This window comes from Liolophura sinensis, chromosome 9 (assembly GCF_032854445.1).
Source record: "Liolophura sinensis isolate JHLJ2023 chromosome 9, CUHK_Ljap_v2, whole genome shotgun sequence".
Lineage (NCBI taxonomy): Eukaryota > Metazoa > Mollusca > Polyplacophora > Chitonida > Chitonidae > Liolophura > Liolophura sinensis.
In genome coordinates, this window is record NC_088303.1 from 6,976,256 (window position 1) to 7,003,733 (window position 27,478).

At 39.3% G+C, this 27,478-nt stretch overlaps 1 pseudogene; it reads left to right on the forward strand.

Moving 5' to 3' along the window:
* Positions 1-27,478, forward strand: part of LOC135475072 (uncharacterized) — a 136,052-nt pseudogene that overhangs the window by 102,919 nt on the left and 5,655 nt on the right.

Sequence of the window (27,478 nt, forward strand, 5' to 3'; positions counted from 1 at the left end):
GTCATCTTCTGACAATTATTCTTCCGAATTTCTGCGTATTAAAAACCAAAAAGAGAATATTAAATTGCCCTTTATTTGTAAGAATTCGGAAGACTGTCATCGTCCTTTTTCCATCAAAAAGCTTAACACATCATTAAAAAAAGCACACAATAATGCGTGCGGCCCAGAAATATTATATATATATATATATATATATATATATATATATAAGCTTTGGTATGGAAATTCATGCCTGGAATATCCACTGTCTGCCCGGCATTGTTTCAAACTGATGATCGCTTGTTTATTTTGTGTTACCGGCTTTATTTCCTATTTGTACAATTTCTTACATACCTTTGTCTTTGGGAGTTAGTGTTAAACGTTGTTTTGGAAATGGACCTTGCGATTATCGACTTGGAACGCCCTTTATGAACTACGAATTCCATACGAACGTCGGGCATGATGCTCATATTTCAACCATTTACCATCTTTTTGTACCATCACTTGAGACTCTCTTGGACTTGCTTAATAATAGTTCGATAACTGGTCATTTCCGATGTCATGGTGGGAGACGTGTCTTAACCCGGTCCCCAAACCAAGTGTAGATCACGCTGATGCGTCTAATTACCTCCCCATAGCTCTTACTACCTGCGTCTGTAAGCCTATGGAGCGGGTGATAAATTATAGACTTATTTGGTTTTTTGAAACCAACAAGCTTATCTAACATTGCATGTTATTTTCTTCAAGGTCGTTCTACTTTAGTTCATCTTGTACGCTTTTAAGCCTTCATGTTAACAATGAACATGTGGTGTCAATATTTTTTGACCTTGAAAAGGACTACGACACCACATGGAAATATTGTATTTTGGAAGACCTTTCTAATATGGGTTTAAAAGGACCCTTACCAGTATTTATGTCAGTTTTTTTTATCTGATTGTAGTTATAAGGTACAGGTGGGGTCCACTCTTTGACTCTCACGAGCAGGAGATAGGTGTACCTCAGGGCAGTATACTTTCCCCTGCACTGTTTAGCATCGAGTTAAATGGTCTCGCTAAAACTCTTACATTTGGTACAGAGGGTTCTTTGTATATTCATGATTTACTTATATGCTGCCGCTATAAAATATGAATAACATCGAGCAGCGACTGCAGCATTGTCACAATAAGATCTAGAAATGGGCACAACCCAAATTAACATTTGATGTACATAAGCATAAACAATCATATACAAATCCTCATAGAATTCATCCGCAAGGAAATCATATATTAAAGCATTGGATCCGGTCCATCACTAAGGTTTGAGGCTCAGCCTTGATGCTTTTAGAACTTCATCAATAGAAACTTTATACATTGAGCCTAATGAATATGCTTTATACAGCCGATGTATAAAACTGAGCCTTCGAAATGCTACAAAGCTTAAAACTCACCCAACAAACCCTGCTTACGACGGTGTTTTCAATCCATCATATATATATATATATATATATATATATATATATCAATCTAATAAGATCCCTCCATTCGCTCTTAGTATACGTGACCATGTTCTGGAAACTAACATAAAGTTAGAGGATATAGCTCCGGTGTCTTTTTCGGAGTTTCCTCTTTGGTTTCAACCTAAACTAATATTTGATCTACGTAAGCATAAAAATCGAATACAAATCCTCTTATAATTTAGCAAAGTTTTGCTGAAAGTAAGACTAATTATCTGGATTTCAAATTTATATACACTGATGGATCAAAGGATTGCGACATTTGCGACTGCGGCTGTCTCAGACCGGCGAGTCTCTTTTCTTCGTCTTCCATCCTTTACTTCACTCTTCTACTTCAATCTTCTCAGCCGAAGCCAGAGCTAGACTCTCGGCCTTGTCATAGGTTTCTTCTGGGCGTGCCCAGAGGGCAGTGATATGTAGTGAATATAAGCGTCATATCCGACATTCATATACCATTCGTAGTCAGTAAATGGCGTTCCAAGTTGATAATTGCAAGATCCATTTCCAAAATAAAGTTTAACACTATTTCCCAAAGACAGAGGTATGAAAGAAATTATACAAATAGGAAATCAAGCCGGTAGCACACAAGAGAGAAGCGGTCATCAGTCTTCAATGATGCCGGGCAGACGGTTGACATTCCAGGCATGAATTCCTTATCAAAGTTCAAATTGGTAGTCCACGTATGAGTTCCAGGTCAAATAACAATTAAACCAGGTATCTCAGTCACGCTTTGATTTCATAATGGCATCATGCAAATGTAATGAACATGGCTGCCTTTAAGGCCCGTAGCCCGTTAAGCGGTATCAGATACAGTTCGAACATGACGAGCATTACAGAACTTAACCGAACAGATTGTGATTCAAAAGTAACGGACGATTACGTCTTTCCCGTTAATATGTAAGAATGTCATACTACAAGAGGCACAATCTATGATGTTACACATGACAGGCTGGTCTGTATAAAAGCTGTCTATAAGATAGACGGTTACACTCGGCAACTAGCGCCATCTATGTTGTTAAATACCATGTACGCGATAGATATATACGTAGGGATAACAGCACAATCTATGCGGTTGATCACAATGCAGATCGCCAGAGATTCTGAACGTTCTGCCCATACCTGCCAACGATAGTGTTATACTCATTGTAAAATTTCAGAAACTTAAAATGAAGGCGTTTGATGAAATATCCTTGACAAGCTAGTTTTCGAACTAACAGTTTGGGACGCAGATTAAAGTCATCAGAATTTAAGCAATATCTGACAAATGCTACAAGGCGAGATGTGTAAATCCGTTTGGTAAATGAAAAGGATCGAGCTTTAAAGATATTACTTTTAAGTAATTTCTGCATATAGTCATATTTATATGAACACAAGTAAGTACCCATTGGAACCCGTATGCACTGTTGGTAAATGGTATCCCCTAATTTCACATAGATGTTACTAATGAGAAATTCAAGTAATTTAAAAAATAATGATACATCCCATGAAAGGTAATGTATATAAATAGTAGAACTAAAGGGAACCTGATTGTTTCTGACGTTACTGAAACGGTTTCCTTTTTAGTAAACACCGAGACAATGAACGACGATATTCTTTCAATAATATCTTTGTGAGGAATTGTAGTATAGAGAGTAGAGAAATCCCATGAGGATACGTCTTTGTATGGTATATGCATATGAGCATCAAGTTTTTTTTGTAAGACGTTTGGAGTTGTTAAGAATCCCCATGCAGTTGACACCTGAATTTTTTTGTTATAGCACGACAATACTCCAAAATGCCTTTACTTCTTGAAACGCTCTCGTAACTAGGGTTGACAAGAGTTTCTTCTTGAGCCCACAATAAATCTAGCCTTGTGTAGGGATTTATGCATTTAAGGAATCCAGTAAAGTTGTGGTATTTCTGTATGACGGGTAGGTATAATGAGGCGCCTTTCTTTCAGAAAGGTTTTGTGTTTATTGAATAGTTACTCTAGAGCACATGAAGTAGCAAAATACGTGGATGTTGTTGTTGGTGAACATAACTCTTGAACAGGAATTCTTATAATTTTTCTTGCAAATAAAGAGGACATTAATAGAAGCTTTGTCTGCTACAGTGATGACAAATTTACAATGAAGGTCAGCGAATGTTTCTTGCCGAGTGGGATCCTTCAGAACCTGCTTAACTCTAGGTAGAGCATCAATGTCTATACGGTGTATAGCTAAAGTAACCTTCTTTTTGACAATCTCAAGCCAGTCGTTAAGTACCGAAGAATCCACTTTCTACCGTTTTTACCATTTTTTAGCATATTCCTCGAGCGCCGAGATATTTTGTATGTTAGATGTAATGTTGACATTTCTCTTTTCTCTGTACTTAGGATCTCTCACAAAGAGATTCCTTAGATTTTGATTCTTAATAATAGTACGGTCACCAGTCAGGACATGTTTACATTTGTCATAGACAAAAACTGAGGATTCACAGCCGCCATCAGTATACGTCGCCAAATCGTACTCCTTGATGGCCTGGGAACAATTGAACATTTTGGAAGCGATAGGCTTTGTATACTCATAGGGTATGCAAAGGGGCTCAGCACTACGAACATCAGGTCCATTAAAGATGCGCGGTAGGTTAATTAAATCAAGGCCTCTGTCTAAACACTGTCTGTCTAAAGAGTAGATTGTGTTGAGTTTCAATTGTAGTTACAGGGCGATAAAATCGAAAATACGATATGTATTGACACAGAGGTACAAGGTGAAGTGGAACATTAAAGTTGTGTTTGTTACTGGATACGTCTTGATCTACCTGTTTTAGCAAATTCAGTGGCAGTGCATATAATACTGTGCGTAGAGCATGCATGGTATTGGTGTCATACGACAATCCTACTAAATAGCTAGCTATAACTTGTTTGTGAATCAAGGACTTCCTCCTACCATAACTGCGAGGTCTACGTTTATGGTATTTGAATAAATTTGCTATGATGGAGTCATATATTGTTTTATGATAGGAAAATATCGATGTGATCAACTTCAAAATTTAATCATCTTCTATCATTCCCCAGACATTTTTTGATTTCTATATCTGGGAAATTAATATGCCATTTTCGTTACACAATTTAACTCATCGGAATGAAATGACATATCTTTGAGAATAAATATTGGGCTAGAAGATAAGATGTTGGAACTGGGAAACTCTTCCTGATCAAATCACGAAGGGCATGTGCCGTCTTATATAATGCAAATACGGGAATGCATTTGAAAACGCCTTACTGACTAACATTTCCGTCAGTTTTTGAATCTGTACATTCAGCATTACCGGGATTGTCTACACCTACATGCCAATGATGTTATGCATTGGTAATTATTTTTCTCACTTCCACGATTTCGAAGTTTATGTCCAATGACAATTACTGAAATCACTGTCGCTGAAGCCAGTGGTACAGATACATGGTCAGCCCTTCAACACGGTGTTAATGAGTCGAAGATTCAAGGTTTCACGCGTACATGCTCCAAATGATCCACACTGGAAGAAAACAGGCTATGGAAGTGTACTTTAATTGTTTTCAACAATTGTGTGGAAGTTTCCTCTCGCGGTATATGTAATTGTAGCAGCTATAAAGAACCTACTTAGACATTCTGTGGAAGACAGAAATAATGAAAGTCATATAAATCTTTAAGTGGGCTGAAGTTCGAGTTCTGAATTTATCCCTGGGGGAGCATAGGGCGTCTTGTTCTTTTTATTAAGTTTAAAACTCTTTTTTTTTCACAAACGTGCTATAGAGAATCTGTGGTACCAGTATTCCAGGACTAAAGCTCACTGATGTGTTCTTCGTCTCCGTCCTGGTGCGGAACACTGTCGTTTTGTGGATTGTTTTATAATAGAGGTTCTGATTAAGAGTTTTGCAAGCTATTTTTTTTACAGATACGGTTCCAGAAGTGAACGGGCATGGACATCCTGGTGTTTCAGTGCATCATCGCGGCATATCTGTTGTGATGTACATGTATACCAATGTGGTAACTCGCCAATCCAAGCTATACGTACTGAAACATTTAGTGGTGGATTTCTTTTCCATTTTTAAAATCACCGTGTTAAATACCTGTACTTTAAAGGATGATTATTTCGTAAAGTTTTATTAAAATAAACTGTCATTCCAGAGCTGTTTTGATCTTCTTCCGATTTCGTAACACTGAGATTTAAGTATGCCACAGATTAACAAAAAAGTTACGGACATGTCAGTTTTGATGAAAGTTAAAAACTTCACTTCACGCTTAAAAACTACGATAACTATATGAATTTTACAACGCCCTGTTCTGTCATCGTCATGCATGTACTGAACAAACATATAAACGCAACACTTTGTTTTTGAAGTATTTCACAAGATAATGCTGTGACATTTGTCCATATAATACCGAGGATAGCCAAGAGCAAAACCCTAGAGCAGTCAACATTCCAGTCTCAAAAACCAAAGTGTAGTCGATTTCAAGCCTGTTGACCCGTCAGACTGGTGTGGCCCTATCAGTAGCAAAGATCTGAAAAGTCTTTCTTGACACTCCTTACCCTTAGGTGTAAAAAATGCCATTCGTAGAGTGTAAATTCTGTCAAAAGGAACAAAGCCATTGCAACCACAAAACCAACGGGATTACTTCAACGTCATCTCGACGCTGGGATGACACTTAGAGGTGTCGCCTGAGCCCTTAACGTTAGTGTGTCAACGATTAGTCGTCTTAGGAGTCGTCATGAAGAATTTGACACGACAGCTAATCGGCCGCATGCCCACCGGCCGCCTGTAACAGACCTCGACTACGGTTTGGAATGGCCCCAGAGAAAACAATCCTGTGCCCAGTAGTCGTTCCATTTGTCGGGCACCATGGGGAAACCTTTCCGCACGACAATGCCCGTCCTCATCTTGCCGCTGTATGCAGAGCATTTCTACAGGCCGAAAACGAAGTGGCCAGCGTATTCACCTGGTCTGTCCCCAACTTAACATCTTTGGAATGTCATCGGTCGGCGTGTTCGTCGGCGACTTCCAGTCCCGGGTAACATAGCGGAGTTGCGTTTTGCCCTGATACAGGAGTGGGAAAGCATTCCTCAAGTCATAACCTCATCATGTCGACGATGTGCAGCAGAGAAACGGCAGACATACTCAGTAGTGAAGTGTGTAATTTCCCAAACTGACCCCACCCCTCTTTCCTAACCTGCCTCATCGCGATAATCGGTTTTCGTTTCCATCATTTATGGAAATGTATTGCTAAGAGCGCATTTGATATTTTTGCTGGGTATATGATTCGTGTAATTAGCAGCTTATTGGGTTGTAGGTTTTCCCTGGGCTCTCCCCAGTTTCCTTCCACCATAAAGCTGACAGCCGTGGTATAAGTGAAATAGTTTTTAGCACGGTGGGAAACACCAATTAAATAAATATTCAAAAGTTCCTGGCGTCCATTCGTTCCGAGTCTATCACTCGCCATTCTCTTCTTCGTCACCATATATATTTTAAATGGTTGCTAGACGCGTTTAATACATAAAACGTTTCTTTCCAATAATCTTCAGCTAAGGACAGACAGGGGATTAGAGAAAACACCCATTAGATACACTTATTATTTTATTTATTATTGATTAGATTTTTATATACCACCGTGCTTAAGACTCTTTACACTCATGCGATGACGGTCCGGCTAATTGGCCGATGTGCTTTATATCACAACGAATGGTCATTTAAGTTCCAATATTCATATTCTGTAGAGGGACAACGGCTATATATGCTTGTCTTTAATGATGCCGCAAAGACTGAGTGGGCGTAGGGTATTTTCAACCCATCTCTTTAGCTTTGGTGTTGGCTAAGCGTTATCTCAAACCTATACTGACCAGCAAAGAAATTATACATGTTTAATACATTCATATTTTCATGCTGCGTGACATTACCAATGCTCACCTCGACATATTGTACACCGGAGGCATTTTAATAGTGATAAAGATTATAGTTATTTGACAATTCTGTTTAAAAATGACATGCTTCCTAACGGACCTCACGGTAATATGTACAAAAAAAGAGATCTCCGCACGTGTCGCCTTTACTACGTCAAGTTGTGTCATTTCTACTACTGCCGTTATGTGACCGAGTACTTTGGGTGGAAACCTTCGTGAACTTTCTAGATATGCCATGACGTGATAGGTGACGATAAATTGATTAAATGGGCAGGATTTTGATTCCATGCAGCTGGGAGTTACACAGACGCGAAAGTGCTTTGACAATGGTTATCTGTTCATTGTTGCTTAAATCTGAAGTAGGGTAATAATTAATAGTTTATGATGATTGTAGTTGGTAGTTTATCTTTATTTATACCCGGGGTAAGTGAGGATGAACATCTTGATGCCCTGGTACACTGCTTAATCTGTCAGCATTATCGTACGTTTTGTACTGACGTTAACTTTTTGGTTGGTTTCTTCGTTTTAAACACGGGATGCTTCTAAACAACGACACACGGAGCCCACGTCAATATGTGCAACAAAGGTATTGACCGTGTGTTTTGGAGTGAGTCAAGGCAAGATTCGCATCAGGAGTTGTGTGTGGGATATGTTATAATGTGAAACGGGCGTAAATACCATGCTCGATTTGAAGTAAGCGTATAATCACGTGCTAATGGTAAATGTACAGAATTGAGCCACATGTGTGACATGTGTAGTGAATAAAAGCTGATTTTATTCAAATCACGGCATACTCAGGAAATACACCCTAAGACCCACAGCTATTGATACGAGTAGACAGCGTTGCAGTCAGGGGAGAATAAATCCTCTGCTAAAGCGTAAAGAAATCCGCGTGTCTTCATAAAAGGTGAATTCCAACGCTTTCAGTTTTGCCAAAAATATCGGAAGGCTTCTGTTAAGAATACATGCAATGCGTTAAGTAATTTTAATATAAGAGTATATCTTTAAAAATTTACTCGCCATACGGGTAATGTTCTTAGCACGCTCACCACTCTGTGTGCTTCATGTACTTGACAACTGGAGCAGGGAAATCATTGTGCTTCCAGGTGCTATCACTGTAGCCTTAGAACAACAGCATTCTCTTATGGCTTAGAACTGCAAATGGTCATTTGGGGATGTGTTAATTGGCCATTTTTACCTTAGCGTATTGGAATTAACGAACATTTTATTAGAGAAGACAGATGTCTTTACACACCTGACTGAGGACAGTGATAGCAGTGGCTATTATCTCATATCGACGAGATTAAAATTGTGTGTGAGCACAGGCATACACAGTTGGCGATGTTGCTATTGCTACGTGTATAAAACTGGAATGGGATCAGTGTGTACGCTTTGCATTGTGAGGCTGCCACGTCACAAAACATTTACTCAAAATTTTTGACTGATGTGGGCTCACAACAAACACACAGTGTAATAGCCGTGTAATAACCGTACTTCTCGTGCGTACATGTACGTAGTCCATTACGTTAATGGACTCCAGGCTGAAAACAAATTCAGGAAATCGTGTTTGCAGTGCAGCAGTTGTAGGGAACGTATGTACAGCTGTACACGCAATTTCATATATGAAGTTTTGGATTTTTTTGTATTTAATTTAGGCCACGACATAAAACGTTTACTTAACAATTATAGGCTCTTTTATCTGCGTTAGACAAACACAGAGCTTGTGTACAAGAATAGGGAGGAATTACAGGCACACCGACAGCACGCAGGGACTTTGCAATTATAGACTGTATGGATTCATGACAGTTTAAATAGAGAATCCCAATGTAAACAGCGGTTGTAAAATATCCCTGAATGTCAGGGAGGGAGAGATACATGTAATCAGGTACAAATGTGAGGGCATGATAAACTGTGTTGTCAAGCTACCATGGTTGTTAGACATTCATGTGTGCGTGCGCTTATTACCGATAATGAGCACTATAGGCTGCAAGGCCCTAAGCCTCTCCCACCCTCCCCCCTCACAAATTGCAAGCTGCTCGATCAAGGTGTGCAAGCAAGCTAGATATTGTCACCCACAAGCAAAAATTCAAATTAGGGCCACTTAAGATGGATTAAGGGACGAAATGACGAAGAGAAATTTAAACGAAATGTAAATTTGAAAATCAAATTCGCATGTCTGTTATAATCTTTTTTATTTTATAAGAAACATGCGAACAGCACAATCCAACCGTGTTTGTAATAATTTCATGTACTTGAAAACTCCATCCATAGCCTCCCTCCCATTCCCCGTACCTCGCCAAACTTATTGTGTGTACCAAGCTAGAAATGAAACTGCCCATTCTGTAGTCATAGGCATGGTTCGATTCGGTGTTGAAAATTGGGCTGATACAGCCGCTGAGCAATAGAGATAAGGTGGAGAATTTGCTGAATCAAGCAGGTCTCTGAGGTAAAGAGAAGCACCTAAGCCTGTTGGCAAGATTAGCTTACAATCGACTAGTGTAGACCTATATTGTTTAAAACGTCCTTGTCCTTCGTAAGCGCTATTCCCACAAATAGTTCGCTTATTTGATATGGAAATATAAGATATTTTACACATATATTGTGTAATTACTATATGTTAACTGATCATTGCTTCTAAGTGTTCCCTGGTTCTAACGTATTATCGCCAGAATATGGATTAAATAATGTAAAATGTGGCGTTAAGCCCTAATCCTTCGTTTAGCTATTTACAGTAATTCACAAATAAGAACACACCCATACATTTTTGAGGTAGCTTTTCAGCAGCTTCCCTTTCAGCCGCGTATGGACATTTACACAGCTGTATTACACTGGATTTGATGTCATTTGCCTTCTTCTTGTTTATAACTTTCAACCAGTGATTATTAATCAGATTTCCCTATTATTCCTCAACGTATTTAACGTATATTGATTAATAAATTTTATTTGTGGGAACGGTCGTATCCAAGAGGTTCTTCATTTAAGGACATCATTCCGTATTACAAGTGGATGCAACAAATTGCCCGAAGTAACTCATAGCCCTTCAGCAGACAGAGGGCAGCCCATTTTGCTTGTAAGCTAGAAACACGATATTCGCATTACAAATGATTCATTTCTTTGATACTTAACTCTGCTGAAACATAAAGCGGCACATGTGGTATTCACTGCAGATATATCAATCCCCATACCGTGTTACCTTTGAACACGCAGCTACAGCCCTCGAGGTTTCCAGCAGATGACACGTCCAGAAGCGACTTTCCGAGAAGGAGATATCCAACATGGTTCTCTAATGACAATTAACGCCTGGTCTCAAGCAGAATCAATAACAAGATGCAGTTTTTAGGCAAGGGAGACTGTCTTTTGTTGTAATTAACCCGTTTGATGTTGAGCCTTTCATAATCACTATAAGCTCGCCTGTGTAGCACGGCGTGATGACTCCCAGCAAGCTTCTCCTAAACATCCTCTTAGATTTGTTCATGTCAGGCGTGCGAATTAAGAGCCGTGTCTGGCAGCAGCAGACAATGCATTTCATTATGGTGCTTGATGCTTGCGATAAAGACTATCTCAAGATGTTCCAGGAAGTCATGATGGTGATAAACAATATAAACGTTTCATGGCCAGTTTACATCAGATCACTGTCGAAATTTGTTATATTTTAGCATTTTTTGTGCTGCTTATTATCTCGAAATCCACGCGCTGGTTGGAATATAAATCATACATCACAGAGTCCTGGTTGCCCTCCAGCTTTTTTATGTTGAATGTACTTCTCCACAAGAGCTACAGTGTTTATTCAATGCCTCATTGACGGCTGAACAGGTTGTAGCATCACACCGCTGCTTTAGCTCAGGTAAAATTCCTAGGGCACCAGAGACAATTGTTGCTTTTAATAATTGTTTACACTACACCACAAACGGACTAGGAAGAGTTGCGGTCATTTATTTATTTCACTTCTCCATGAACTCTGTGCTCGCCAAAATACGGCCATTACATGTACTTATACTTTTACAGCCCCAATTATTACGACATATGACATCTGTTCAACACGTGGTATTTCCTATACAACCGAAGCACACGTCTGAAATCACTTTGCATCGGTAGCGCTGATGTTTTAGAGCCACCTTTATTTTTTTTAACTTCGCCTCACACATGTATCAGGCTTACTGACATCACACATTCTCGCATCCTGTCACAGGCTCCCTTTGCTACAGCGTCGACATGCTATCCAGCAATCTTCATTCAACGCGTCTCATGCAGAGGCGTTTATTAGGCCCATTTCATGCAGAGTAATGCACGCGGCCTTTCAACGAGAACACATATGTGCTGTTTTAATCACAAAGATAGGCGTATTCCCTAAAATATGTTTTGTACAGTAACCGTTTTGATGCATATGTGCATGGTAGTATGTTGAATCCACTCCAAGCTGCATGTACATGTACATCTAACTGCAGATATAGACACAGTAAATGTGTAGTAACCGTTACAGTAAAGATGTATACGAAGTACAACTATGAACCAACTTGGTCCAAATCAAAATCAGTGCATATCTGTATGCTGAAGTCATTTTGCGATTTCCAGTATTCGTGACTACAGCAAGTCAGTATAGATATATGAAATATAGAAAATGACGTCAACATTCAAGGCTGCAGAGAGATTTTTGTTATAAGACTTCCATACGAGTATTCACGCATTTCACCGCCAGTACCACATGTATACTGGAGGATATTACTTTTCGCGGAAGGTTTATGAAATCCAAGAGCGGGACGTACGGGGCGGATTCTGTAATGGCTAAACCACAACAGTGTCGTCGCGTAATCACTTGCTACATATGATAAATGCGCTGGGTTAAGAAAAGCAACACAAGCTGCAGTTTTCTACAAAAAACTGCCGGATTCTGTTAATGGGATTGCAGACATTACCACAAGAACCAAGTATCTGGATAGAAGGAAAAAAGCTGTCATTTATATTCTTGATCGATCTCTCCTATAGACCAGATACTTTTTTAACTGACATTTTTTCATCGTGCTAAGTTAATTCGATAAAGTATGGTAACTTGTTGAAGAGGGAGCTCTTGGGACTGTTCGTAAATTTCTAATGCTGCAATGCTGATACCAAATAAAACAATTTCCTAAGATGTCAATGTTGTACCGTCAATGTCCGAACAATATAAACATCCAAAATGCGTTTTGTAGGCAAATAAGTGTCATAAAACATTAATATGTGTGCTGAAATGGAACGTTTCAAGCAGCACATTGTCCTATCCTTCGAACAATTCTCGAACCTTCAAACTGTAGAAAACTCTCACTGGCGCGCAAAATGTGCAACTGGTAATGCTCTATAAAAGCCTCCTAGACTTAACCCTGAGCTAACGACTAAATCACATCGTCATCCGCATGCACCATCACTTGACTTTGGTGTGCATTTTATGTAGTATTTTACTGCTGGAAAACGAAAACAGCACAGGACGTACAGTCCCTCTCAGCCAAACTAAGAATACATGGAGGTCAATAGAAATGGGATTCACATAGCAGCCGGTATGTTTTCTAGACCAGAGCAGACTCTCAGTGACCATAGTAATGGTGCAATTCCACCAGAAACTACCTGTCTAGATCAGAGCCACTGTTCTTTTTAAAGAGAAGGCCAAATTGGTAAATCACATGATGGCCTCTGTTGGTTATGGATATACCAGGACACACGTCATTGATACTGCCACTGAATAAACCATCCATCTTTGGAAGAAAAACGGAGGATCAAGCCTCCTTTCTCCACAATGGCGTTAACGGTTGTTGGGACGATGGCCGGACATTAAATTGAGGAAGCCAAGTTCAATCACTCAACTTTGTGCTACTGTCACCTCTGAGGAAAATATCTAATCATATTTCTGAAAACTCAGCGACAATCTTACCAAATATGACCTGAAATCAGTCCGGAGAGGATATGCAACTTTGATGAAAAGGGTATTAATCTTAACCATTCAGAACCTTAAATTGTTAGTTCTGAAGAGACTGTACCATTTGAAATATGTCTTGAAAAATGTTCCACTACAACTATTCTTGGTTATGGTAATGCGTTTGAGACGTTAATTCCTCTGTACTTTATATTCCCAGGGGCACGTACATGTATATGTTAAGATCTCATAAATGGCTCCTCAGTTGGTATAGTAACAACTAGTGGATGGTCGAACTTGGAGGTTTCCCAAAGTTTGTTGAATAGTCATTTCTCTAAATGTGCAAAGACAGGTGGGGACAAGAAGACCATTCTTTGTGATAGCTACACGTCACATATAATGTTAAATCTCATCTAGTTTGACAATAATCGCTCAATTATTTTGTTTGTGTTACCTCCCCATACAAGCCGTATGCTTCAGTTTGTGTATGTGAAATGTTTTTAGACAATTTTCTAAGGTATTTTGGAGGCCTCCGTGGCCGGAAGGACTATCTTGCCATCACAGTACAGTGAGCCAGGGCCCTCTCAACAAAGCGGTTGCTATAAGTTCATGTCTAGCTCATGCTGGTTTCCTCTCCGGCCGAAAGTGGGAAGGTCTGACGGCCGAGCACCTAACCAAGAGAGAACTGAATATTCCCCAAGGCTTACATATGACCCGATCGAAGGCAATTGGTGTCAATTTATTCAAATTTGCTATAGCCTATCATCAGTAATACATTGGAATACCGAGTGATTCAGCATACCAGAGCATAAGGGGAATAGACGAAGGTCAGCGTAGATCGTATATCGACTGGCATCCGGATAATCTTTATTACTCTACATCTACATTTATAACTTTCTGAAAATCCATCTTTTTGGGTTAGCGTAGTGCCTAGCCGTTCCCCCAACGAATGAATGATCATGGATTAACACTACTTCAGCAGTATCATGACGGGAACATGTTAAAACAAGAAAGCCATGAATAGTTTTCGACATGATCTGATGAACAATCAAAACTTAAAAGAAGAACAGACGAACAGTGCGCACTGCCCTCCTCCAGGATGAAATTGTGTGTTAGACGAGAATGTGCAAAACGGCATCTTGTTAAAACGATTTGGTCTCTACCAGACATGTCAAGAGTGTAGGAATTATAGCCAATGACAGGATAGTCATTATATGGTATTTTAACTGTTGACAAAGGTTTGGTAAGGGCAGCTTTTCCCTCCCTGTCTACGACTGTGTTTCCATGGATACCGGTATGACATGGTATTCGAGTCGCTGCATATCACTTCCCTCTGGGCATGCCCAGAAGAAACATATGATAAAACCAGGAATATAGCCCTGTCCTCTTCAGAAAAGATTAATGAAGAGGATGGAAGACGAAGAGAAACAACTCGCTGCTCTAAGACAGCTGCAGCTGCAACTCTATTCCCATCCTTTGACCCATCAGTATATGTAAATATATAATCCGAATATTTAGCCTTAATTTCAGGAAAACCTTGCTGAATTATAAGAGGATTTGTACTTGATTCATTATATTTACGTACATGGAATATCAATTTAGTTTGGGTTGGATTTCACAATATGGTCCGTAACACGATCACCGAACGAAGGGATTTACCTTAAGCTGACGATCAGATAAACATTTGATATAAATATTGGTAATCGGCCGTTGAGGCCCATTCAAGGTCAAACAATTTCGACAAGACATGTTCGTGATTGATGAAGCCATCTCGAATAAAGGTTTCGAAACGAACAAGGTGATCCATAGTGGATCTACCTTGACGAAAACCACGTTCTATATTAGATTTATTCATTTATTTATTTGATGGGTGTTTTACGCCGTACTCAAGAATATTTCACTTATACGACGGCGGCTAGCATTATGGTGGGAAGAAACCGGGCAGAGCCCGGGGGAAACCCATGACCATCCGCAGGTTGCTGACAGGCCTTCCCACGAACGGCCGGAGAGGAGGCCAGCAAGGGCTGGACTTGAACTCACAGAGACCGCATTGGTGAGAGACTCCTGGACCATTGCGCTGTGCTGGCACGTTAACCAACTGAGCCACGGAGGCCCCTCGTTGTGTACTAGAAAGTAACTTCTTGTTTTCAAGAAACCAAACAAGTGTATCATTTATCAGCTGTTCCATAGTGTTACAGATACAGCTGGTAAGAGCTATGAGGCGGTAATTATTTGGATCAGTATGGTCATAATGTAAATGTTTCAGACAATGAAAACACTAACGTCTACATCCTGAAGCTCAGTATCCAGAGGAACAGGGCTGTGAATAATATTGTTATGGACGAAGATCAAGGAGCCGCATGCAGCTCGCTCTTCTTCAATACAGTAGGTGCTATAAAGTGAATAGTTTTTAAGAGGTATTTTATCTTTGTCAGATGTCTTCAGGTGAGTTTCCCGAAGACAAAGGGCAACTGGATATAAAGACTGAACTAGCTGTGTTATTTCAATAAGATTTACTTTAAGACCTCGACAATTCCATTGTATAATTTTGTCGTATACAGACATTATGGAGGGAGTCGTATAGGAGATTTATCTTTGTGTTTGGACCGGAGACGACCCTTCATTGCAGATCGGCTGTCAGATCTCCCTGGTGCTGGTAATGTATCCATCACATCCGCATCTGATGTCAAAGGACCAACGTCCTCCAACGACCCAAACTTACCAAAAGTTTGGACAGGGTCCCTAGTGGCCTTACAGAGACGCTATGTGGGGCGACTAGGTTTATTATTATGATTATTATTATTATTTTGAGTTTTATTTTTGAACTTAGTTTTGGCATCTTTATTTTTAGGGGAATTGGGTTCAGGTTTATCAGGTTGTACGGTGCTACTTACCGGCGTTATTTGTTGAATTGGCGTATCCTTAGTTAAGCAAAAATTAAGCGCAGGTTGATTCGAAAGAACTAGGTTTGTCGTTTGAAGTTGGTCAAGGAAGTCAAAGAAGTTTGAGTAGCAACAGAGGCTACTCGCTTAACCACATTGGCAAACGAAGTCCGTAGAAAAGTATTTGAGGGTGACATCAACTTACGTGCCTCTTGATATCATATATTGTTTTTAAGTTTTAAATGTATTATTTGTGTGTCGTTAAAGACAATCTTTAGAGCAGGCCATGTGATCTCCACCGCAATTGCAACACTTAACTGTGCTGCTGCAGTCGAAACCATCTTGACCTTTACTACTGCATCTGAAGCAAGCAGTTAATTTTTACACTGGCCCTGAAGCAAGCAGTTTATTTTTACACTGGCCCTTTCCATGACCACAGTTTTGACAGTTAAAACACCGCGTTGGGTTAGGAATATATAAGTCTACACTAACACTACACGGACCAATGTAGATGTACAGCGGAAGGGATTTACTATTGAAAGTCAGAAGATATGTATTTAATTTTAGGATGTTGTCTGCTTCTGTTGTGAAAAGTTTCACCCTGTAAATGTAACTTTGCGCAAATTTCTTCCTCTGTTAGATCTATGATATCTCCATCCCTATCACGTATAATCCCCTGGCAGCTAATTAGATAATTGTGTGGGGATGTAGACACTAAAATGTCACATATTCTGTTTAAAGCCAGTAGATTTGTGGATTGTTGTTTCTATGAGAATGTCTCCGGATCTTAGCTTTTTCATGTTTTCAGTGTGCCCTCTGCGCCCTCTAAAGCCTGTGTTAAAAAAATGGGTGGATTTTCAATACCGGCTTTTGTTCACTTTTTGTTCAAAGAAAAATGAAAGTCGGCCATGTGTCCTGCGCATTGTCAAGGGAGTCGGACAAAACCTCTAACTTCCTCTTTTTGTCAGCATTTGACGAAGTCGGATGAGAGGAAGACCTGGTGGATTTATCAAATACATTTGATGGAAGGTTTAGGGTATACATAATAAATATATAATACAAATTCACCCCACGTGTTCCCCACCCACCACGGAGTGCCAACAACAGCGATGCCTGAACCTGGGGCTACCCATCAGGAAACGCACCAAGGACTCCGCGTGAGGTATACTCGAGTAGACGGCCCTCATGAGCACACCTCATTAAGTTAATAAGGTCACATATCAGACACGTACTACTCGATTGACCCATGAGCCAATGCCTGAAAACGTAGTCCCGCAAACGACATTTCAGAAATAACAGATATTCTCTAAGGAGTAGTGTTATAGATATATTTTGGGACTACGCAGAGGCTAGACGGAGACCAAGCCGATTGATCAGACCGGGCCCATCCGACCTTCCGTCTCCCTCCAAGTAAGGGCCAAAGAAGATGTGAGCCTATCATATTCACCTTGCTCACTCAGGAGAGCTCTAGCTTAGTCGTCTTTTACGACAGGCTTGCACAGAGGGCTGAGATCATATTCTTATCACCCCGGAACCCCGGGGGTGGGGGGGAGCCTTTCCCAGTGAATACAACATATAAGTCCTTAGCACCTCAAAGCCCAGGTCCATCTACCCTACATCTATGAATATAGTGAAGCCAGATCATAGGTAATTTATTGTGGTTATTAATCAGAAGAACACGGTTAGAAACCTATAACCATCTCTTTATTAATTCTCTACTCTTAAGATTAATCAAACTTTGGGATACGCTGGACGTCTAAGTATATTTATTTAATTATTTATTTATTTGATTGGTGTTTTACGCCGTACTCAAATATATTTCACTTATGCTACGGCAGCCAGCATTATGGTGGGAGGAAACCGGGCAGAGCCCGGGGGAAACCCACGACCATTCGCAGGTTGCTGACAGACCTTCGCACGCACGGCCGGGGAGTATGAGCTGGACTTGAACTCACAGCGACCGCATTGGTGAGAGGCTCCTGGGTCAATACGCTGCGCTAGCGCGCTAAGCAACCGAGTGTCTAAGTATAAGTATGTTTACTGGAGATCGCACATACATGTGCACGTGATTCGAACAAATGAAAAAAAAATGATATATCTGTTTGCACATGTACTGATTGTTGGTGGACGGAACATTGTCTTTGGCTCGTGAAGTAAGCTTTTATGCTTTTTTTCTGTCACATTTGCTTGTTTCTTTCTACAATACAAGTTTCTAACGGTATTTGTTCAAGCAGCCATAAACATGGCTTAAGGTTATTGCACTGCACGGGTTAAGCACTGCATGTATTAAACAGTATATTTATTCGTTCGTCTAACAGTGTTTCTGCCGCAAATCAGAACGTAACAAAATTATATCACATTTTTAGAGATAAAAACCCCGGGAGTTTTGCGCACCAGTAAGCTTTACATACCCCAAACATACATCGGCAATTTTGACTTCCGTAAATATTTTAATAGATCCTATTTTCCCCAATAACGCTTAGATTCCTACAAGCACATCACCATGGAGCATTTTGTGCGGTCATTTTCTCTTTTATGCGCGTTGCATCAGTCTAAACAAGTTTTACCTTGAGGCTCATCACCATTTCCTTAGCGTTGTCTAACATTTTTGTTATTATTCACTTTTACCGGAAGCTGTGAGGAAAGATTGCTGGTATGCCATGTTGTGACCGGAAGTTTCACCATTTTTATGCCATAATTCGAGGCAATATCTGATGGACCTAGTGTGAATAATGTTGCTTATTACACGCAGTTTTTGTGATAGTTGCATTCAAAATGATGACAGTCTCAAATCAGCTGCAAATATCAGGCAATTTAGCGATGAGGTTTATTACAAAACTGACAAAGGCGCCAATGCACAGGGGCGGTAGAGGGATATTTTGTTGTTACCACAAAATAGGACAGAAAATGATTATTGCAATTTTGTTGAGGTTTTTTTTAGGAAGATTTAGTAAACCTAGCCGGCTTAGCTCTTTTCATTCGTGTGCCCCATACATCAACTTCCTCTGTTTCAATATTTTGGACAGCACATCATTAATAACTCCTCCAGCCACGGTTCTCATTCTCCCTGTCACCTCCAGATTTAATCCGCGTGTCTCTCAGCAGTTGCATGTGATAACCTGTCCCGGGCACCCGACATCTAGTGAGAATCTTCCAAATCTCCGAGTGACATCTGTCACAAAATACTGTCAAATAAACCTGTGGCGTGAACCAAGAAAATAGCGGTTTGGCTTCATGGATTATTTTACGTGAAGGTTAATTGCACTCGATGCCTATAACGGTAGGTGTACATGACAAAGTGTCTGACCACCTGTCGGTATTTCTCTGGTACAAATAGACTTTTTTGATAGGTTGGACTAGATTTTTGTGCACATACTTGAAATATATGTCCATATATGCACAGATAGTTTGGCTAAGATCTTTGTTATTACGGTACATTTATTTCCTTGTTTGCTTGTCGGTTAACGTACTCGAGAATGCTTCACCTATACAATAATAGTTAGATTTATATCGAGCAGTGCATGAAAAAGAATGCATTTTCAAATGTCCTGCCCATTAACGGTTTTAAACTTGCACCTGTCCTAGCAATTGTACAGGTGCCTTTTTCTAATGCAATAGTTCTTGGAATCCATGTGTGTGATATTGCAATGAACATAACCAACACTTAGTCACTTTGTAAAACCAAAAGATTAATCAAACAGAAGTTTAGTGTTAGGCGAATATGGTTCAGTATTTGCTTCAGTTTGTTTGCAAATGTGCTAAGCATTATTTCGAACAGCCCTGTTACCGCAACCATGAAATTTACACAAAACCCAACGGGCTCATCTTTAATTCTAAAAAGATTACGCACGACCATAATTACATAACATTAAAACGTAGTCATTTTGCGATCATTTACCAGGTAATGGGCTTTCAAAATTTTATGCCAGAGGCCAAAAGACTTCTAAATTCACATCGCTAATATCAAGATCTTTAACGATGTCTTTAAACAAAAAAAAACATAATGTTTCCTCAATTATCATATGTATGTAGTTGATGCACATGTAGTTAGGCTCAAAACATCAGTTATGTTCTATTCAAGCTAGGCCCACTCCTCTTATGATAAAGCATCAAGGAAGGAAGCTCGTCTCCGATACAACTTTAGTAGAAAACAGCAGATCAAAAGGGAGAGTCACATTAACGTAAGTAATCTTCAGTTAGCTTCAGGGGTAAAACACCAATCAATTCAATCAAACGTAGCAAACAGTATAACAAGTGTACGGTCGAAAATAAGTGATTTGATTTGGAACTGAAGCAAAACCTCTATGATACAAGGTGAGCAATCTAATCACACTGAAAAGGGGTGAATGATATTAAAAAACTAAACTTAGGAAGTTCAACATTCCGAGGACGGATAAAACCCGTGGCGGACATAAGTCTCGATCAGTATTAAGAGTATATGGTTAATGACAAGCGTTTATAGATTTTTGAGAAAATTTGAAACGTTTTGATGTTTAAGATTTTAATATATGTTTGCAATAAAACCCCTTCCTCCTCGTTCAAGCAGTATGCAATCTAACAGTTTGTTGACAAAATCGTTTTTTTTTGCTTGCCTCGAAATCGGAAAGAGCTGTTTTTTCAATGGTATACCGAATGCTTAAACTCCATTCCAGTTTCTGAAAACAAAAGACATCAACAAATATGGTAAACAATTCCTGTTGATGCTTGTGTTATACTTTCATTCCTATAAAAACACAGATGGTATGAATGTGTCCATTGTTTCTGTTCTATTAATATATTTTGCATGGCATAGACAATGATTGATTCCAAATACATGTATCGGGAATTGTTTTATCCTCAGGAAAAAGAAATAAATATGCCTTTTCATTGCTTCTTTACTGCTAAATATCAGCCTAGCGAGATAATTTTTGCGATATAGGCCTACACATTTATATTTCTGGGTATACATAAAATCATGAAATAAAAACAATCAGAACAAAAAAACGAAGTCCAGACCATTTTTTTCTGTTTGTGCCAACAATTGCACTGTTATCCATTAGACAGTTATCTGTTCCGTGTCAGTTTCTCACCTTTTGCAATTTCCAGTTTTATGATTTCAAATAATTAAGGAATAAAAATTAGTTTGCCATACTCGTGAAGCTAGCTTCCCGTCAATCTCAAATAGTGGACATCTCCCATCTGCTGTTCGTTGCCTTGGTGGTGAGCATGGCAAATTACGTTCAGAAGATACATATGATAAGGCCAGGAGTATAGCCCTGGCCTCCGCAGAGAAGATTGAAGAAGATCGAGGACAGAGAAAAAAGACTCGCTATTCTAAGACAGTCGCAAATTTATAATCCGTATAGTAAGTCTTAAATTCAGGCAAACCTTATAGTACCCGGTTTGGGAACCGGGATGATACACGCCTCCCTCCATGACAGTGCAAAATTACCAGTTATCCCAATATTATTAAGTAAGTCAAAGGCAGTGTCTGGTGGCTCAAGGGGTAAATGATTCAGGAACTTATAATACACATTATCAGGACAGGGCATTTTTAATGCAGTTCTAAGTTCGCCGATGTTAAAATGACTGATCATAAAGATTAAAATAAGATTATAATGTTCTAAATGTTTAGAAGTAAAGGGTAATTGAATTTTCTCCTTCTGGCTTTTAATATGTTGACATTCTGAATTAAAATTCTCAGAAGAAGATTTCTTAGAAATTGTCTCAACTAATTTATTACCTATGTCGGATGGAGAAGTTAATAGATTATCTCCATCTTTCAAATGCTGGACGTATGCTTTGTTATTTTTGGCCTTAAGATTCTGAACCATGTTACAGACCTTACGCATAAGTGTTTTTGACGTAATGCCTATAGGATAATGGGAAAATGGTCACTGCCACAAAGATCCTCATGCACCTTCTAAGAAAAATCACGGAGAAGTGATATGTCTGTGATATTGGGAGTAAGAGCAGAGTGAGCGCCATTACACAAATGTAAATAACTATTAGAACCATCATTTAAATGACACACTTCCTTCGAGGATAAAAAGTCTTCCACTATTCTACCCTTATTATTTATGTTATTACTGCCCCATAGGGGGTTATGGGAAATAAATTTCCCATTATTATAAAAGGATTTGGCAATTAAATTACGTAACTGGAACGCTGACAAGTGTTTGGAGGAATATACACTGAACATAATGTAATTATTTCAGACAATGCGACACAAACGGCCACAGCCTGACGCTCTGCATCCAGATGAACAGGGTTGTGAATGATATTATTTTTTACAAAAATAGAAGAGCCGCCTGCAGCTTACTCCTCTTCATTTGAATAAGTGCTGTATAATGAATAATTTTCAAATTATTGTGCCTTTGTCAGATGTCTTTAGGTGAATTTCCTGAAGAGAAGGTGTAACTGGATTTAATGATTAAACTTTTTGTGTTAGTTCGTTAAAATTTATTTTAAGAACTCGACAATTTCATTGCCTAATTTTGTTGTATACAGACATTATGGAGGGAGACGTATAGGAAATTTAGTTTCACCCAGGTAACACCCTGTGATTTCAATTCCGCATATTTTCTCTTCTGAAAGGTCAATAATATCTTAATCCCTGTGACGAATTATTCCCTGACAGCTGTTCAGAAAATTGTGAGGATGTAAAAACAGCTATGTCCGAAATTATGTTTAATGTTGATAAATTTATTGATTGTTGTTTCCTGAAACATTCAATGAGAATGTCTCCGGACCGTAATTTTTTAACGTTTTTTAATCTTCGTGCTGCACTCTGAAGATCTCTCTTTATGACAAAACGATGAATTTTTGAGGACGGCTATTGCTCACACTTCATTGAGAGAACAATAAAAGCCGGCCAACAGTCTGGTCTATTAATCTTATCAAGAGGGTTTGAGAAAACCTCCAAGTTCCTATTTTTATCATCTCCCGTCGATGTCGGCTGAGAGGAAGACTTCATACATACATTTTAGACATCTGATGAGGGTAGACATTACGGGAAGGCATGTCATACATGTATACAAGATTAACCAGCAGGAAACACACCAAGGACTCCACATAAGGTATACTCAACTATATGGTCTTAATGAGCATACCCAATTCCCCACTACCAGCTTCTCCGTCTTTTACCAAATAAAATGTTGGATCCTGTTCATCACCAAGGTTTGAGGCTCAGCCTTGGTGCTTTTAGAACCTCCCCAGTAGAAAGTTTATACGTGGAGGCTAATGAGCCTTCTTTATACTATCGATGTATAAAACTGAGCCTTCAATATGATGGTAAACTTAAAGCTCATCCAACAAATCCTGCTTACGACTGTGCTTTTAATCCATCATATGTAGATAAATTTAATAAATGTCCTGACAAGATCCTTCCTTTTGGTCTTCGTATACGGGACCATATTGCCGGTGCTAACATCAAGCTAGAGGATATAGCTCCGGTGTTTTCCGGAGTCTCATCCCTGGCTTCTTCCACACCCTAAACTAATATTTGATCTATGTAAATATAATAAATCCAATATAAATCCTCTTATAATTCAGCAAAGTTTTGCTGAAATCAAGGAAGATGATATGGATTACAAATTTATATATACTGATGGGTCAAAGAATGGGGACAGGGTTGCGACTGCGCCTGTCTTAGATCAGCGGGTCACGTCCGCCACCTTCATCTTCTATCTTTTCTGCAGAGGCCAGAGCTATACTCCTGGCCTTATCATATGTTTCCTCTGGGCATGCCCAGAGGGCAGTGACATGCAGCGACTTTCTGTCTTGCCTTTTGGCAATTCAGCAAAATAAATTAAAAAATCCATTGATACTTAAGATCATAGCCAAATACAGAAAACTAATTAAAAGAGGTAAAGATATTATATTCTGTTGGATACCAAGTCACACTGGTATCCATGGAAACACAGTCGTGGACAGGGAAGCGAAAGCTGCCCTGTATAAACCTGTGCCTCGGGTTAAAATACCGTACACTGACAAAAAGTCTAATACTGTTAAATATATTCGTGGCCTTTGGCAGGGTGAATGGGTCTTGCAGATCCATAATAAACTGCATGCTACTCATCGTGTCATTGGCCACGATGCCTATACTTGTCAAATGTCTCGTAGAGGCCAAGTAGTTTTAACGAGGTGTCGTGTTGGACACTCCCATGTAAGACATAATTTCATCTTAGATGGGAGCAGTCCTCCAGAATGTCTTGAATGTGATGCTCAATACGGCATCAAACATATTCTGGTTGACCATGTAGACTTTGCTCATGTTCGGCAAAGATTCTACACAGTTAACTCTATATATGATTTATTTTACACCATCGCTGGCGATGTTGTCATAAAATATTTGAAGGCCATTGGCGTATATCATTAAATATAAATTTTAATTTGTCTGAAATATTTATAGATAAAAAGTTATATACATATAGCTTTCCAAATATACTATTTTTAAATGTGCTGGTTTTCGAGTTTTAACTGTTTTGGTTTTTTCTTATCTGATTTTAAACATAGGAAGGTCAAGATTTTGATGGTCAACCTCACTTTTCTTGCAGATATACACGCCAGCTTTCCAAAACATTTGACCTGGTCGAGATATTCTGAACGCTATGTGCACTACAGAGCTTCGAACTGGAGAGCGGACAAACAGACACATTTCCAAGATAGGGTACCCCATGGTGAATTTCTTCTGCTCAAAAGTTTTTGCCTGTATCACGCTCTAACTTTGTGAAAAAGTTGGTTGGTGTCATAGGGCATGGACCCCCATTTTAACATCGGTTTTGGGAGAGGGAGTAATGTAATTCTGTGTATTTTAGGGTGTGAAGTCTTTTTTTGCTGCCAAACTGCCGTTTTTGGTGTAGAGGTGCATGCTTGGTATCAAAATGATGGAAATTATCTCAGCTTTGGACAGGTGTGAGTTTTAGTGATGAGAGTTTGAAATTCTAGGCGAGAGGACACAAGGAGACAGGTGGTACTGAGGCTGCGAGTGACGTCCCCTTGGCGTTGCTAGGCACCCCTCCCAGCTGCCAACATAGAAAGGTCGAGCTTTTGACAGTCAATCCATGTCAAGAGTTTTATGGCTTCTTTCTCACAGGCTGGGCCAGGTATGCACCAACGCTTATTGGCCATGGAATGTTTGGGGCTGAGCTACACGTTAACAATCTATGGCTTGGGACTGCGCTAAACGTTAACAATGTCGCTCATGGAAAACTAATGGGGGTCTGGGGCCATATTCACCGGGTCTACACTGGAGAACTCTGGCTTTGTCGCCTTTGCCTTGAGGGCTGGGGCCCTATTCCTTTTACCCAGGAGACCCACTGCGAGGCAATGGCGCGGAGACAGTGGTTTGTGTACCGTTGACTGAGTCGTGCATCAAGAAGAAGTCTGTCATCATCGAGCACAAGCTGACCACTCCCATCGCTCGCTTCTAGTACCAGCAACCAGCCGCTTTTGGAGGGGTTACAAATAAGAGCACGTAGAAAAAACACATCGTTGCCCATGTTGCGCTAGATATAGTACCTAGATGCTTGTTGTTTGATGTCACCTCTGGCGCGACCAATTATATACGAATTAATTTGGCCTTTGTTCTGGGAAAAATGTGACCTGTCAAATTTTGAAGAAACACAAGTTCTGATAGGACAACCCAACACCCTCTTTTATTAGCGAAATGGAACCGTCCCAGCGTTCATGACTTGGACGGCAACTGTGCATAGATTGCCAATTTGAGCACATCCATGATGTACTTATGCAAAAGAAATCACACAGTAACTTACAAAAGATAAACTTTTATTTTTTATTTTGGTTTTCATGTTAAAAATAATACTTTTCTTGTAAACTAAAATAGGGTTTGGTTCAAATTTCTAAAGAGTCAATATTTTAAAATACATCTATGACATGGAACATCTAAAATTGTATTCGGTACCTATTCTGGATTCGTATTATTCCGCTAACACAGTATACATGTACAGGCATTTCTCCTGTCAGTTTATTATAGTGATAGTTTTTACACTTCTGGGTAAAATGATACAGGTATAATCTGGGCAAATAAACCTGGATATTTTATGGACACCATGGTTCAGTCGTTTAGACACTTGGTGACAAGAGGCCATCATTTCTAAACTAGGGGGAATAAAGACGGAAATAACGCTTTAATGATGGTTTTTGCACCTTCTCACAAAATCCATTTAGGGGTTTTTAGATTAATATTACCCTGCGTTCCACAACATGAAATATAAGGTTAGATTGGTTGTTGATGATTTCCCTGTGTTATTCGTCATAATGATTTACGCCGATGCAAAGGGACAGCTTGTCTGAGAACCCTGACAGTATGCATAGTTACTGGAAGTTTAGAGGAAAAGGTCGCATAAAATGATGTCAACATTAGGAGAAAAGCTATTGAAAACTGTGCCTATACTATATTTAGTTGACTTTTCAGATTTTCCATTGCACTGGACAAAATTCTATGACATGTTCGAAGTGTAAAGTGAACTTTGTGGACCATAATACTGGTGGCAAATCTTTCTGACGTTACCACAACTTTTTTCTTCATTCCCCTGTAGGCGAATTATTAGAATATGCTTTAACTGAACCCTACAGTCTACAGAAATGTCCAAATATTGTAATGTATTTAACACTTCACACCCTTTTTTTGGCATGAACGCAAGTGATAAAACGTAATTTATTATACTTCTTGAGCTATGCATATCAACTAAAAGAAATCAATGAAAAATGGAAGACGTGCAAAAATACAAGACAAAACAAAAATGCAAAATAAAGTATGACAAAGGTAAAGGTAGTTGTGCAAAAATATATAAACCACCACCTCACAACCTTTATCTCTTCCCAGTTTAAAGTGACGCAGTGAAAAATCGTAAAATCCCTCTAAATAAAAAAGATGCAAATAAATCTGGCTGTTTTTACAAAACAGAAGTCCATAGACGTGTCTGGGATGTAAAGAGCCTAACGAGAGAACTTTTTATCTTTTTCTTTACAGAAACCATGAGCAAACAAAATCCGATGGATTTTTTTGCTGGCGAGATCGGGCGATTGAACAAATCCTCGGAAATCGTAAAGATGAACACAATTTGGCGCCAAAAACTATCCGCGCACTTTCATTAAAGAAAGTACTTGACAATATGTTCACCGACAGGTTTCTTTGGACGGTTTTGCTTGGCCATGACATACCGACTTGTTTTAGTAAACCAATACTCATCTTTGGGAGGGGTAGACGATAACGTCATATGGCTCTTTGTATGTGATAACAAGGCTATCAACAGAAATGCTACATCTTGTCATTGTCCTGAATTAATATGTAGTTTTAAGTTCATGTAAATGCTTATAAGCGTATCACACACATCCTAGCACCAT